Below are 15,848 nucleotides of genomic sequence, written 5' to 3' on the forward strand. Positions count from 1 at the left end.
GTGGAGTGTTTTAAAAATATAAATGTATAAACTTGTATGCTAGAAATATCACAAGAAGGACACACACAAAGATGGAAATAATGGTTGCGTCTAAGGAAGGAAAATGGGTGGCTGGCGAATAAATGGGGAAGAGAACTTTTTACTGCATATTCTTTTGAACCATACCTAGTTATGACCTATAATTTTCATATGATTTTCTCCCTCCTCAGTTCCACACACACAAAATAAAAAATTTTAAAGTACTGACTACAAAAACCCCTCTTACTTCATCCCCCTACCAACGTTAAAATTATGCACTGATCATTCGGTGTAAGATTACATTTCCTTCTTGACAGCTCAGGAGTTCAATAAACTATTTTATTCAATATTTTATTACTGCTGAGAAGGCTGCTGGTAATGACATCGGTGAACACTGCATGGTGACCGTACTTGTTCCTTGGAAAAGCAAGACAGCAGCACCAAGTAGCAGAATTTTATTATCGAACTGGCATTAAAACCTTCAGGGATTAAGGAAAGCTACAAATCTTACTTTTCCAGCAAACTGAAAAACAATAAAATAATGATTTAAGAAAACACCCTAGTATCCTTCAAAAATAGTGCCAAAGATATATTAAAATCTACAAAAACGTGAAGCAAATAATAACACATGGAGACACAGTTTTATTCTGAGTGATATGTGATTTAATCCTTACAGAAGTCCCAAAACTGTCAGCATCTGGATTACCTCACACATTCTAGAAAAGAGACAAGATGAGAAGCAGGCTGTGTGATCTTACAATAATAGCACACACCCCCTGCCCTGGGTTTCCATGCTCTTCCCTCTCTCTATAGCCACCAGACTAAACCCTCCAAACCTGGTTACCAGTTGATTCCCTTAATCCCCACGGAGGGAATATACTAGGGTAACACCCCTTCAGGATTTCATGGCAGTCTTTCCAATCAAAGAAAGGATCACGAGCGGGGAGAAAGATACTAAGGTCTGCCTAAGGAGAAGAGGTCTGTGGGAGAGGCTACAGCCGGAGTCGGGGGAAGAGGCGGCAGTTGATGGTGGCTAAAGAGGGGCTGATACCGGATCTCTCGGGAGGTAAGAGCATCACGAAACAGACTATGGGAAAGCCGAGTTGGGTAGGGAAAGGGCTAGTCGGCCGGGCGGTAAGCGAGCCGGGGGTGGGGGTTAGGAGGTCTGCTGAGAAGGGTGGCCACGACGGATCTGCCCTGGTCCAGGGGGTCGCAATGGGTTAGGGGTAGCCCTAAGTGGGTCTGAGAAACTGTGATCCGGTCAGCTTACGGGAGGATGTAAGAGTCTCGAGGCCCCATTAAGCATCTAAGAGTCCGAAGGGGGTCCAAGAGGGCGTACTGGCGTGGGGGTGGGGGGCGCCCATGATAGAACCCCAGGAGAGGATGGAGGGCCAGGAGGTGTCTGGCCAATGGAAGATACCATGGGTGGGGTCTACTGGGGACCCTGGGCAGCGATCGGGTATCTGGGAGGCTGCTGGGCAGACCCGCTCGCGGGGCGTCTCCGCTGGGGCGGGGCGGAGTGGCCCCGCAGGAGCCAAAGAGAGAGACTGAGACGTGGGCCGGGCCGGGCGGCAGGGCCGCTGGGCGGCTTGGGCGGGTCTTACCTCGGGCTCCGCCGCGGTGGCCACCGCAGCCCCCTCTTCTTCGGCGGAAGCCGCCTCCCAGCCTCGGCCCCAGGGTCACGCCGAAGGAGACAGCAGAGGCCGAGACCACCGAGGGTCGGACGGTTCCGGGAGGGTGGGCCCAGTTGCCTTAGGGTCCGGGCGAGCGGCCGCCGCGCATCCCCCGCCCTGTCAGAGAGACTCCGCCCGGCCTGGGCAGGCACATCCCCCGCCGCACCCGCCCAGCACGCGTTGCACCGCCGCCTCAACCGGTGTCGCCACCTCTGCTGGTGCCAGAGGGTGTCTTCGCAACCGCGTCTCAGCGTCCTAGCTGGACTCTCAGCAGCCACAGACAACCGCCACCGCGTCCCAGTCAGCTCCGGCCCGCGCGCCCCCGACCCCGCGCACGCGGCCCCGCCCCGCGCGACTCCTAGGCTGCAGACGAGCAGGCGCGCGCGCACTTACCTCCCACGCCCCCTACCGCCTGCGGGATCCCGCCCGGCCCCGCCCCCGCACGTGACGCCGCCAGCGAGTACAACGTGCGCTTGCGCGGACACGCCCCATTTCAATTGCCTCAGGCGGACACGCCCCGTCTCATCGGCCTCAGGCGGCCCCGCCCAAACGTTTCTTCCTCACTTTACGGCAGAGCTGGGAACCTCTGCCTTAGAGGGCTAGAGAGGAATGTCGCAAAGTTGGGGGGGTAGAAAACTCTGGATTTGCGACTATAGCGCTGCTTTTCCGGCCAGTACAGAGCTGCTTGGAGGCTGGTGGGGGTGGTGAGGCCCGAAGCAGGTAAGAAGCCTGCTCCCTACTTTGGTTTGTTAGTCTGTGGGTCCGGGCAGGGGACCGCTTTGCGGTCCACGGAGATCTAGCGTATCTGTGCTCCATTTCCAATTCTGGCAAGAATTCTCAACGACACTCCTGTTAGCCCTCTCTCCTGGTTTCCACACACACACACACACACACACACACACACACACACACACACACGCCCTTTATTTCCCCGCCCCGGACCTCCGTTTCCTAGTTGTACTTTTCATTCATCCCTCAAGACTTTTAACTGAATGGTTTCTGTGCGTTGAACTCCAGAAAGTCAGAAGCAAATGAAATAGTTTCAGCTTTCTAAAGCTGTCAGAGACGAGGAGATAATTCGCAGTGGTAGTAAAGTAAAATTAAAATAGGTAGAAAAAACCTACAGGATACTCTTGAGCGTGATTGTGTAGAAAGACTTGTGGAAACCCCTTCCAAGGTGACCTTTGAGTCACTTAATTTGTGTTAAAAGGCTAGTGAGCAGTAGGTGGTCAAAGAAATAGAAGCAGAGAGTACAAAAGCATATGCTAGTACTGGCTGAAAGAGTAAAAAGTTAAAGAATATAGCTGGTGAAAACCATGCAAGTGTAGGCTACTCTTTAAAAAACATCGTTGTAAAGGGGTTAGAGGCAAGCATGTGGGCCACAAAAATGTTTTCTTCTAAGATGGGAGACTTTTGGTGCGAGTAGTTAACTTACAAAACCAAGAACACTCGTGGCGTTCAATCTTGTATGCACATTAGAGTCACCTGGGAAGCTTTTTAAATATAAAACCAATGCAGTTGCTCCACCTGAGGCCAGTTAAACCCAGGTATCGGTATTTTTTTTAAACTTCTGAGATGACTAATGCTGTGGGTTAAAACCCACTAAACTAGAACAAAGGAAAGCAATGAGAAGTAGGGGAGGGCAGAAGGTTGATAAAAGTGGCTCTGTAACATTAAGATGGGAGTCATTTGATGAGAAAAAGTTGGAGATGGAATGGGAGCTTGGTCAGAGTGATGAAGTTTTGAATAATGGCTCTGGAAAAATGGAAGAAGGAGTCACTCCTGCCTTTCCCTTTGGCACAGTTCCATCCTTCAGTCTTAATTGGGTCCACCTCAGTTATTGCTCTCTTTCCCTTTCCCTTCCATTCATGGTTTATCAGCTGGGGATCCAGGCTTCGACCTCCAGGCCATCCTCATTTCTTTCCCCCAAAAGATCAAAGCTAGGCTAATTTATGAGATTCAAGAGCTAACTTCAGAACCCTAGAGATTAGTACAATACACAGTGCCTTGCCAGTTTAGAATCTGTCTTTTATAATTCATTTCATCAATCATTTAAGTAAGGAATGAGAAAGATTTAAGACTCAGCCCTATTAGGACATCATAGTATTAGGAAAAACAAACCTTTAAAAGAGTTCTTTAGGCAGGCAGAGAAAGTCTGTGTAAGGCAAAGCCCAAGCCATTGAATGGCTAATGTGTTTTAACTAGGTTAATTCGAAAACCTATCAGCCACCAGATAAGAGTGAGTCACCATTGTCTGGTGTGACTAGAGTTTAGTATGAAAAGTAGGGTGGGAGAGAGATGAAGATGAAAAAGTGGGTGTGAACAGATAATGAAGAGTCTTGAATTCCATGCTAAAGTGTTTAGGTTATATTCTGTAAGCAATTAATATGTATAAATAATAAAGATGTATAAAATACATAGAAACAAATGAAGTTATTGAAAGTTGTAAAAATATAAAAACATGTGTGATGTAGTTACATATGTGATTCCATACACACTAAATAACATCAGACAGCAGGTCTGTTGTTCAGTCACTCAGTCATGTCCCACACTTTGCAACCCCATGGACTGCAGCACACCAGGCCTCCCTGTCCGTTACCAACTCCCGGAGTTTACTCAAACTCATGTCTATTGAGTCCGTGATGCCACCCAACCATCTCATCCTCTGTCGTCTCCTGCTCCTCCTGCTTTCAATCTTTCCCAGCATCAGGGTCTTTTCTAATGAGTTAGCTCTTGCCATCAGGTGTCCAAAATATTGGAGCTTCAGCATCATTCCTTGCAATGAATATTCAGGATTGATTTTCCTTTAGGATTGACTAGTTGGATCTGTTTGCAGTCCAAGGGACTCTCAAGAGTCTTCTCTAACACCACAGTTCAAAAGCATCAATTCTTCGGCGCTCAGCCTTCTTTATGGTAGCAGGTCTAATTATGTAATTTCAAAATAGTGATGAGTATAAATTTTACTTTGAGACACCTGTAACAACGTTAATGTGATTTGGAAGTATATTCCTATTGGTGACAAAGAGACCAGTAATATTACTGAGGATTATTGCCTACACTTATTGAAGATGTTAAATTTCAGCCAGAGGTTATTGAAAAGATGTGATTTTTTTCCCTAATCCAAGTTCATGGAACTGTTAATTCAAGCCATCTTCTGGTCCAAGGATCCTAGATTTATAAATAGCTCACTGTAATGGTTTTAAACAAGATCACAACAGATCAAGTAAGTGTTTTGGAAAAGTACTTGAGCAGTGTTCACTTCTCAACCTTTCTGTTGGAATGGGGATGGGGAACTGGCGATTTTCTTTTCCTGTAATTTTCCTATAACCGCTACTGATATACTGTTGCCTAATTGAGAACTGAGCTTGTGGCTATCTATGTAGGATAAGTACAAGGAAGTAAATTGGGAAAGATAGGTTAGGGCTATCTTTGTTGAAATTATTTAATGCCATGCTGTAGTTTGTACTTAATTTTTGTAGATAATGGAGAAATGTTTGAGAACTTGGAGCAGGATAAGGAAACTAGAGTTCTATTTGAAAAATAATTAGCAGTAATGTACAGGTTACATTCTATCAAAAGAGAAGATAGGAATGAAGAGGCTAGACCAGCAATTAATTAAATTTTTTAAAAAACTAAATTTTATCATAAAGCAATCTCTAAATAGTCTACTAAGTTCCTTTATTTCCCCAGTGTGACCAACCTAAAGAAAAAGATTGGACTAAATTACATGCCTTTCAACAAAGAGGTACATACCTGTGTAGAGATCTGTTAGCATTTTTCCAGGTCGAGAGGCTAGCCCTTTCTTTTGTATTGTAATGATAATGTTAGAACGTCTAATAAACAGTGACTTTACCATGTATCTAGGTTCCTAGATGTTGCCAAGGCCTTTCTTGGTTATATTTACGTCTACACCTGTGAGTCCTACAGTTCTGACTTTTTAAGGTCAAGACGCGTCTCCTTGCCAATTCCTTAAACCTTCTTTGCTGGGTAAGTGCATTAATAAACAAAAAGGAAGTCCTCAAGGCCTAGGGAACCCATCTTTTTGGAAACTGACCATTGCCAGACTATATAAAACTTTCTGCTCAAATCCCAGCTACTCCCCAAATGATGTGCCTTTTTAACCATATTATTAAAAACATTAAATTTGAGGCCCAGATATTACTAAACCAAGTAAGTAATGTAAAGTTACTTTTCTGAACCAGATTCTACTTTCTTCAGCATGACTAGTTGATATTCACTTGTCTATCTACCTATTGGTGTGGTTCAATACAGATGAAAATCAAGTTTATGTAGATGTTGAGTTTCATCTGTTTGCTTTTCTTAGGGAATGGGAGAACAGGTCTGTTTTAAAGCAGAGTACTTGAAATTTCTGAGAGATTTTCATTACTTACAGAAAATCTCTGAAAGTTCCTTTCTCTGGCTTCCAATTAGATGACTACACCTTTGAACATTCATCCATTATAAAAGCATTAGAACACAGTTGTGATATTGAAAAAATTGTCCTGGTTGCAGTTATTATTTTTGAGCATCTATATTGTAGATTTAAAAAAAATCTTAGACCTGCCTTCCCTCATGGCCAAAAAAATAAGTAAATACTGTCTCAGAGTAGTGTGATAGGTTAAATTCCTTCAAAACAGTCACTTGTGGATTTCTGGCTATAATTTTCCCATTACTGTTTATTGTAGCAACTTGGCACTTTACATTAACAGCTAAAATATATAGATGCTGGAAATGTTTAGTCCTATTTCAGTTCAGTTCAGTCGCTCAGTCGTGTCCAACTCTTTGCGACCCCATGAATTGCAGCACGCCAGGCCTCTCTGTCCATCACCAACTCCCGGAGTCTACCCAAACCCATGTCCATCGAGTCGGTGATACCATCCAACCATCTGATCCTCTGTCGTCCCCTTCTCCCACCCCCAATCCTACCCAGCATTAGGGTCTTTTCCAATGAGTCAACCCTTCACATGAGGTGCCCGAAGTATTGGAGTTTCAGCTTCAACATCAGACCTTCCAATGAACACCCAGGATTGATCTCTTTTAGGATGGATTGATCTCTTTTAGGATGGATTGATCGGATCTCCTTGCAGTCCAAGGGACCCTCAAAAGTCTTCTCCAACACCACAGTTCAAAAGCATCAATTCTTCGGCGCTCAGCTTTCTTCACCATCAAACTCTCACATCCATACATAACCACTGGAAAAACCATAGCCTTGACTAGACAGACTTTTGTTGGCAAAGTAATGTCTCTGCTTTTACATATGCTATCTAGGTTGGCCATAACCTTCCTTCCAAGGAGTAAGCATCTTTTAATTTCATGGCTGCAGTCACCATCAGCAGTGATTCTGGAGCCCAAAAAAATAAAGTCTGACACTGTTTCCACTGTTTCCCCATCTATTTCCCATGAAGTGATGGGACCAGATGCCATGATCTTAGTTTTCTGAACATTGAGCTTTAAGCCAACTTTTTCACTCTCCTCTTTCACCTTCATCAAGAAGCTCTTTAGTTCTTCTTCCCTTTCTGCCATAAGGGTGGTGTCATCCACATATCTGAGGTTATTGATATTTCTCCCGTCAATCTTGATTCCAGCTTGTGTTTCTTCCAGCCCAGCGTTTCTCATGATGTACTCCGCATATTCAGACCTCGTCAGATAACTCAGCAAGTATTTGTGTTAATTAATATTTAAAGATAAATTCTGTATGTCACAATTGGGTCCCATCAGACCCTGTTTTCCTATCAGCACTGTAAAACAAATTCATTATTTTATTCATTAAATATTTATTGAGCACATGCTATTTGCCAGGCACAGTTTTGAGACTCATTAAAGAGGAGTTTGTAATAACAATTTACTTTTAACTATGGAAAAAAATAATTTACCAGACTTTGAAATCTACAAGACAAGTAAGAATTGAAAAATGATGCCTTTTTCATTCTCTTTTAAACCAGATGTTTGCATATAGCTACTGTGTGCTAAACACAGTGATTATGAAACCAGGCAGATTATAACTTTAGCTTGACCACATCTTATCACCTAAGGTATAATATTAGCTATATACTAAATAAAATTCTGTCTACTCTTTTGCAAAATATATCTTACTCAGACCTCTCATTAAAAAAATGTCCTCCTCATCCACTATATTTACAGTCCCAGTCATTTCAAATTTTGCAATTAAGTCATTTCTCAGAAAATTTAAACAAAACCACTTCTAGAAAAGACTGGTGTTTACACCAAGTATATAAGAAAGGGAAAAAAAAAATTGTGACACAATTATAGATGGAACCTTTGAAGTGGAATGGTAGACTAAGAATAAAGGGTTTTTTTCTGATCAGTGACCCCTTAACCATGCCTAATATGTATCAGAACCATAAATAGAGAGCCTCGGTGCTGGAAGAAATCCTAAAAGTTTACTTAGTCTATCTCCCTGGCCCAAGGGAGGGCCAAATGGAATTTATGGCTGATGAGTTACCAGGCATCATCATCATACCAAATGGTTTTTCTGCTTTGAGAGCTGAATTCCTCTGTTGGTAAAAGATTCATGTGAGAGGTATGTTGTTCAAATTTATAAATAATTTGGGGCTTCCCATGTGGCGCTAGTGTTAAAGAACCTACCTGCCAATGCAGGAGATGTAAGATACCCGGGAGTTCAGTCCCTGGATTGGGAAGATCCCCTGGAGGAAGGCACGGCAACCAGCTCCAGTATTCTTGCCTGGAGAATCCCGTGTACAGAGGACCCTGGCGGGCTGTGGTCCATGGGGTTGGAGAGTCGGGCTCCAACTGAAGCGACTTAGCACACATGCATAAGTAATTTATAAAATTGAAAAATCTTATGTTTTTAACAATCTTGTGTTTTCAGGCACTGAAGATAGCAGGCATGAGTAAACACTAATCTCTGTCTTCAAGAGAGATATAAAATCTTGATGGCAATTTTTACATGCCACTTGATACAAATCTCTGGATGGGTTAGGCTAGCATTAAAAGGAAATATTTAATTAGGGGAAATTGAAACCAAAAAATAAGGCTTCAACTTCCTTCCTGAAAATTTTTCTGCTTATGCTGACATGAAAAAGCACATTTGGTCTTGAATGTGATTCATTTTGTGAAATTACAAATGGAATCATACATTAGAAGTTGGATGTAATCTAATTTTAATGAACATCAGATTATATTTAAATATTTGTGTTTGAAACTTTGTGCAAGAAAGATTAGACTTACTGTTTTTTCTTAGAGGACATAAGTGAGACCAGCGAGTCGAAGAAACATATATTTTGCGTGTGTGTGTGTGTGTTAGTCATGCAGTCATGTCCTACTCTTTGTGTCCCCATGGACTGTAACCTGCCAGGCTCCTCTGTCCATGAGATTCTCCAGGTAAGAATACTGGAGTGAGTTACCATTTGCTTCCCCAGGGGATCTTCCTGACCCAGGGATCAAACCCAGGTCTCCCGCGTTGCACGCAGGTTCTTTACCGTCTGAGCCACCAAGGAAGCCCCCCAGATATATTTTAGGTGACTGTAAAAGTGAGAGGTGTTACGTTTCTTTCTTGAATGAATGAAAGTAGCTGTATTTCCTGGTTATATACTCATTAGAAAAGGGGGGAAATAAAGCAATATCAAGTTAGAGGAAAACAAAGTATTAAAATCCTATCCTTAAAACTGTATGACTATAGCTGGCTATCATCCTTGACTAATTTTGTACAAATTTTTATATAACCTTTCTTTTCATAGCATATTATGAGCATCTTTCTATGTCAATAAATTTATTTTTTAATGGCTGAAAAGTATTCCATTAAATGGAAACTCTGTTATTTTACCAGTCCTCTTTTAAACTTTGGGATTATTTCCAGTTTTTCTTATACAAGTATTACTGTGGTAAACATCCTTGTTAAATTTTTGCATGTATCCTGAAGTTTCGCTTAAGGTGAATTTATGAAAGTGCAAGGTGATCCAACCAGTCCATCCTAAAGGAGATCAGCCCTGGGTGTTCATTGGAAGGACTGATGTTGAAGCTGAAAATCCAGTACTTTGACCACCTGATGCGAAGAGCTGACTCATTTGAAAAGATCCTGATGCTTGGAAGGATTGAGGGCAGGAGAAGAAGGGGACGACAGAGGATGAGATGATTGGGTGGCATCACCGAGTCAGGGGACATGGGTTTGTGTAGACTCTGGGAGTTGGTGATGGACAGGGAGGCCTGGTGTGCTGCGGTTCATGGGGTCGCAAAGTAGACATTTCCAAAATATTAAAATATAATGGCAAATTATCCTTCCAAAAAATCACATTAGTTTACACTCCTGTTTACAGTGAGACTTCATTTTCCTGTAGTTACTCAGCAATGCTGGTTATTATCAGTTTTCCCATCTTTGCTAATTTAACAGGTGAACAATGAAATCTTAATTCAACTTACATTTCTTTGATTACTAGTAAGATGTTGGGTATCTTTTCATGTGTGTATTGGCCAGCTGTATAAAGTGTTTTTAAGCTGTATTTTAATATTTTTGTTTCACTTTTTAGCATTTAAATTTCACTCGATCTGAAATAGAATTCAATATGAGATCTGAAGTAGGGATCTAGCTTCATTTTTTTTTTAATCAAATGATTAACAAGTTGTCCCAATGTCATTTATTAAATTTCCCAGTTAGCATATCCCAAACGTCACTGCACAGTTAATGAGGTGTTAATAGATATTATACCAAAACAGAAAACAAAAAGTGTTTCATTGGTCAAAGGAGCGGGGAAAGAATCAGATCTAGAAAAGTTAAGTTTCTGTATTGCAGAACCTCTCCTAGCCTCCAGTATGCTTGTGTGCATCGTGAGTCAACAATAAGGAGTTTTGGGATGTAGCATTTCCCTAACTTACTTAACCATGTAATCTTTTTCTCTCCTGAAATGCCTATAAAATTCTTTGAAACTGTGCTGTCCAAAATAGTAGCCATGGGACTTCCCAGGTGGTCCAGTGGTTAAGATTCTGCGCTTCCAGGGGTCTCAGTCCCTGGTTGGAGAACTAAGATCCCATATGCCAGGAGGTGCAGCTGAGAAAAACAAAATAGTAACCACTGCCCACATTTAAATTTGAATTAAAATTAAGTAAAATCAGTCCTTCAATCTCACTAGCCCTTTACAAGTGCTAAATAGCTAGTGTGGCTAGTGGCTACTATATTGGACATTGCAGATGAAGAGCATTTCCATTGTTACTGAAAGTCCTACTGGACCTCACTGCTATAAGACATAGTGATCTTTGAAAACACGGAATAATCCCTAAATTTCTCCCATTGATTTATAGTGTCTTCATCATCATCATTTAAAATTTCTAACTGCATGGATTTGTTTTTTACAGTTGTATTGACTTAGCTATTTCTGCTCTAATATTACACAGCTAGTGGTGAATCAAACTCCTGCATGTTTTTCCCTGAGAGTTCAGTTCAGTCGTGTCCGACTCTTTGCGACCCCGTGAACCACAGCACGCCAGGCCTCCCTGTCCATCACCAACTCCCGGAATCCACCCAAACCCATGTCCATCGAGTCGATGATGCCATCCAACCATCTCATCCTCTGTCATCCCCTTCTCCTCCTGCCCTCAGTCTTTCCCAGAATCAGGGTCTTTTCCAGTGAGTCAGCTCTTCACATCAGGTGGCCAAAGTATTGGAGTTTCACCTTCAACATCAGTCCCTCCAATGAACAACCAGGACGGATCTCCTTTAGGATGGACTGGCTGGATCTCCTTGCAGTCCAAGGGACTCTCAAGAGTCTTCTCCAACACCACAGTTCAAAAGCATCAATTCTTCGGCGCTCAGCTTTCTTCACAGTCCAACTGTCACATCCATACATGACTACTGGACAAACCGTTGCCTTGACTGGAAGGACCTTTGTTGGCAAAGTAATGTCTCTGCTTTTTAATATGCTGTCTAGGTTGGTCATAACTTTCCTTCACGGAGTAAACGTCTTTTAATTTCATGGCTGCAGTCACCATCTGCAGTTATTTTGGAGCCCAGAAAAATAAAGTCAGCCACTGTTTCCACTGTTTGCTCATCTGTCTGCCATGAAGTGATGTGACCGGATGCCATGATCTTAGTTTTCTGAATGCTGAGCTGTAAGCCAACTTTTTCACTCTCCTCTTTCACCTTCATCAAGAGACTCTTTAGTTCTTCTTCACTTTCTGCCATAAGGGTGGTGTCATCTGCATATCTGAGGTTATTGATATTTCTCCCGGCAATCTTGATTCCAGCTTGTGTTTCTTCCAGCCCAGCGTTTCTCATGTTGTGGTCTGCATATAAGTTAAATAAGCAGGGTGACAATATACATCCTTGACATACTCCTTTTCCTATTTGGAACCAGTCTGTTGTTCCATGTCCAGTTCTAGTGGTTGCTTCCTGACCTGCATACAAGTTTCTCAAGAGGCAGGTCAGGTGGTCTGGTATTCCCATCTCTTTCAGAATTTTCCACAGTTTATTGTGATCCACACAGTCAAAGGCTTTGGCATAGTCAATAAAGCAGAAATAGATGTTTTTCTGGTACTCTCTTGCTTTTTCGATGACCCAGCGGATGTTGGCAATTTGATCTCTCGTTCCTCTGCCTTTTCTAAAACCAGCTTGAACATCTGGAAGTTCACAGTTCACGTATTGCTGAAGCCTGGCTTGGAGAATTTTAAGCATTACTTGACTAGCGTGTAAGATGAGTGCAATTGTGCGGTAGTTTGAGCATTCTTTGGCATTGCCTTTCTTTGATATTGGAATGAAAACTGACCTTTCCCAGTCCTGTGGCCACTGCTGAGTTTTCCATATTTGCTGGCATATTGAGTGCAGCCCTTTCACAGCGTCATCTTTCAGGATTTGAACTAGCTCAACTGGAATTCCATCACCTCCACTTGCTTTGTTCGTAGTGATGCTTCCTAAGGCCCATTTGACTTCACATTCCAGGATGTCTGGCTCTAGGTGAGTGATCACACCATCGTGATTATCTGGGTTGTGGAGATCTTTTTTGTACAGTTCTTCTATGTATTCTTGCCACCTCTTCTTAATATCATCTGCTTCTGTTAGGTCCCTACCGTTTCTGTCCTTTATTGAGCCCATCTTTGCATGAAATATTCCCTTGGTATCTCTAATTTTCTTGAAGAGATCTCTAGTCTTTCCCATTCTATTGTTTTCCTCTATTTCTTTGCACTGATCACTGAAGAAGGCTTTCTTATCTCTCCTTGCTATTCTTTGGAACTCTGCATTCAAATGGGAATATCTTTCCTTTTCTCATTTGCTTTTCGCTTCCTTTCTTTTCACAGCTATTTGTAAGGCCTCCTCAGACAGCCATTTTGGTTTTTTGCATTTCTTTTTCTTGGGGGTGGTCTTGATTCCTGTCTTCTGTACAGTGTCATGAACCTCCATCCATAGAGAGGGGAAATGAAAAATTCCTTCATGGTGTAGGAAGTTAGACTAAAAGGAATTAAAGTCCTTTATACGTCTAAGGGGCTTCCCTGGTGGCTCAGCTGGTAAAGAATATGCCTGCAGTGCAGGAGACCTGGGTTTGATCCCTGGGTTGGGAAGATTCCCTGGAGAAGGGAGCAGTTACCCACTGCAGTATTCTGGCCTGGAGAATTCCATGGACTATTCTGTGGGGTCGCAGAGTCAGACAAAACTGAGCGACTTTCGCTTACACTTATAAGACTCAGTAAAGGTAAAAATTTCTTTGCAGAACATGATTTGTATCAGGTGAGTATCCATACTCCATTATTCATTTATTCTACAATTATTATTTATTGAGTATCTGCCCAACAAGTTTTGTTTTAGGTCCAGGGGACCAGAATGGTAAGCAAGTTTAGGCAGAGAAGGTTTATTCTCTTATGATCATGGAGCTTATGTTTTGGCCTCAGGGAGAGGGGGAACAATTAATGAAGAAACAGTGAAAAAGAAAACTGTCAGATAACCACAAGTGCTGTCTATTTCAGTTCCACAAGGAATTGAAATTAGAGGACAAGCGAATGGTGGCCTCTTGTTTTGGCTGAACATGGGAGAGCTCTGTGAATAAGTGACATTTAAACTGAAATTACCCAGCACATGGTGCCAACCTCTAGAAGGTTCAGGCACAGCTAGTAGCCCAGCCCTCAGGAGGAAAAAAACATGGCGTGTTTGAGGAAAGTTGGTGTGGCTGGAGCTTAATGGGCAAGGGGGAAGAGTAATGGAAGTGAGGTTGGAGAGGTGCCTAGGGCCATGTAATCATTCGGGCGTGGGGGAGAGGAGGGCTTGTAAGCAGCTAGGGTGGGAAGTTCACATTGTTTCCTGAGTGTGATAGTGTACTGCCAGAGGACAGGACAGATGTGAGCTCACTTAAATGTTTAAACAATTACTCTTGACAGCTGTATGGTGAATTTACTGGAGGGGTCAGTAGTAGAAATAAGGAGACGTGTTAGGCTATATCAAGATAAGAAATAATGATAGACTTGACTAAGGTGGTGGTAGTAAAGACAAAGTGTTGGACAGGTCCAGAACATTTCAGCTGTAGAATCAGCAGGACTTATCAATTGGTTTATTGGGGAATCTGGTTCCTAAGAATTAGTGATTTATGTTACAGGCCTATCAAGTATGAAAGTGTTAGTCACTCAGTCATGTCTGATTCTTTATAACCCCCTGGGCTCTACCTCTGTCCATGGGATTCTCCAGGCAAGAATACTGGAGTGGATTGCCATTCCCTTCTCCAGGGGATCTTCCCGACCCAGGGATAGAACCCAGGAAGATCCCCTGGAGAAGCGAATGGTAACCCACTCCAGTATTCTTGCCTAGAGTATCCCATGGACAGAAGAAGCCACTGACCACCACCATCACCTCTAGCTATCAAGTATGGAGACTGACTAAACTGTTCCACTGAAGTGTCCAAGCCAGCAGAGTAGGGTGAATGAAGCAGAGATAATTGCCTTCCTCTGGTGCAAAAGTGCTCTGCTGATCTCTTATTTTAAAAATCTGTGCTGATGTTGCATTTTATGCTATGTTATATCCATGTTTATGTTAATAATTAAGGTATTGTAAGTCGCTGATTAAAATATTTTTAGTATTTAATATGTTAAAAAATACTTAAATTGCCTACCTCTTTTACCCCAGTGCTAGTGAAATTGAAGCTCTAGGAAGCTAGCCTGTGTTTGAGTTTGGTGTGTGCGTTTGTGTTTGAGTTTTGGTGTGTGTGTGTGTTGAATCTTGAGTTTTGGTGTGTGTGTGTGTGTGTGTGTTGCATCTTGCAGCTAGCCGCGTATGTATAGGAGCACTGACCACATTTGTGAGCAGTTGCAGTTTGATACAATTTAAAACAAAAACTGAAGGGAGTGAGGAGGGGGAAAGGGAATTGCAATTAGAAACTACTGACTGTTAGAATCTTCACTTAAAATTGACTAAACAGCTGCAGTTTGCACTTTATAGTGTTTAAAAACATAACTGAATGAAGCTGTTCCTTTTTCTTTTTAAGGAACTCTTACTGAATAATTTTGGGGGGGAATGAATAAAGGTCACGATTCTGGGATAGTAGGTTTTCTTTAGGGCTTTACAGTAAAGCTTATCTGGATCACTACTGTTATTTCAACCACAATAGACATATTATCCCAAAAGTTATGAGAATTGCTACATACTTTAAAATGCTTATTTATTAAAATCTTCAGGTTTATTTTTGATCTTAAAAATGAATACTCAGGCATCTATAAAGTAGACAATTCTTGTATCTACTAATTAAGCATTTTAAGCATTTCCTCATCAAAAATTCCAGTTGAACCAGCAGTAATATCTCTAGTTGAAGGTTAATCTCTACCTTTAAGATATGTTAACAAATAGCATCAGTGCTTTATTAGACCCCTAAAAGCTCTTAAAATTAATTCAACCTAGGCATTTACGACAGATTACATTATAGTAGTCTATAACAGAGACTGGCAAAGTTTTTTTCTAAGAGGCCAAACAGTAAATATGTTAGACTTCACAGGCTACTCAGCTCTTAAAGCTGAAAAGCAGCCATAAAAGACTTCCCTGGTGGTTCAGTGGTAAGACTCCTCGCTCCCATTGCAGAGGGCCCAGGTTCGGTCCCTGGTTGGGGAATTAGATCCTACCTGCTTCAAGGAAGAGTTCGCCACCCCCTGTAAGACCTGTCACAGCCAAATAAATAAATAAACATTTTTTAAAGTAGCCATAAAGAATATGTGAACAAA

At 42.1% G+C, this 15,848-nt stretch overlaps 2 protein-coding genes across 10 annotated transcripts in view; one reads left to right on the forward strand and one right to left on the reverse strand.

Annotated features, from left to right (window-relative positions):
* The window catches only part of MYO9A (myosin IXA), a 223,508-nt gene extending 221,487 nt beyond the window's left edge, over positions 1 to 2,021 (reverse strand). For all 5 annotated transcript variants that reach the window (XM_081506178.1, XM_081506177.1, XM_081506176.1 and 2 more), the window contains exon 1: positions 1,623 to 2,021. The gene's annotated coding sequence lies outside the window, so the exon portion shown is untranslated. The remainder of the gene's footprint in view (positions 1 to 1,622) is intronic.
* Positions 2,022 to 2,363: 342 nt separating this feature from the next.
* Positions 2,364 to 15,848, forward strand: part of SENP8 (SUMO peptidase family member, NEDD8 specific) — a 30,354-nt gene continuing 16,869 nt past the window's right edge. For 2 of the 5 annotated variants that reach the window (XR_014058568.1, XM_081506350.1), the window contains exon 1: positions 2,364 to 2,411. The gene's annotated coding sequence lies outside the window, so the exon portion shown is untranslated. Of the gene's footprint in view, positions 2,412 to 5,664; positions 5,679 to 7,568; positions 7,589 to 11,057; positions 11,705 to 15,848 lie in introns of those variants that run through there. The other 3 variants (XR_014058569.1, XM_081506351.1, XM_081506353.1) reach the window with 3 other exon arrangements.

Source organism: Giraffa tippelskirchi, chromosome 7, assembly GCF_054371585.1.
Source record: "Giraffa tippelskirchi isolate mGirTip1 chromosome 7, T2T-mGirTip1v1.2.pri, whole genome shotgun sequence".
Classification (NCBI taxonomy): Eukaryota; Metazoa; Chordata; class Mammalia; order Artiodactyla; family Giraffidae; genus Giraffa; species Giraffa tippelskirchi.